The sequence below is a fragment of the Penaeus monodon genome, chromosome 32, assembly GCF_015228065.2.
Source record: "Penaeus monodon isolate SGIC_2016 chromosome 32, NSTDA_Pmon_1, whole genome shotgun sequence".
Classification (NCBI taxonomy): domain Eukaryota; kingdom Metazoa; phylum Arthropoda; class Malacostraca; order Decapoda; family Penaeidae; genus Penaeus; species Penaeus monodon.
In genome coordinates this window covers 34,875,954-34,876,204 of record NC_051417.1, presented here as the reverse complement: position 1 = coordinate 34,876,204, position 251 = coordinate 34,875,954, and positions in this window count along the sequence as shown.

The following is a 251-nucleotide window of genomic DNA, read 5'->3' as shown; positions in this document are numbered from 1 at the left end:
GTTAATAACGTACCATGCATCTCCCCACCGGATCGCGACCTTACAACTTTACCAGCCTCCATTATTTTTATTAGATTTTGTTTTTCTTTTCATACCATTAGTTGTTCTAAACCAAGTTAATGAGAAGCGGGGAGTCCAGGGTCTGTTTCTTGCGGTTCATGAAACTTTAATTAGCCTGTCTGGTGTGATTTATGGCAACTCTTTTGCGAGTTGATTTAGAATGGGACTTGATTTCCTTTCGGGAAGAAGTG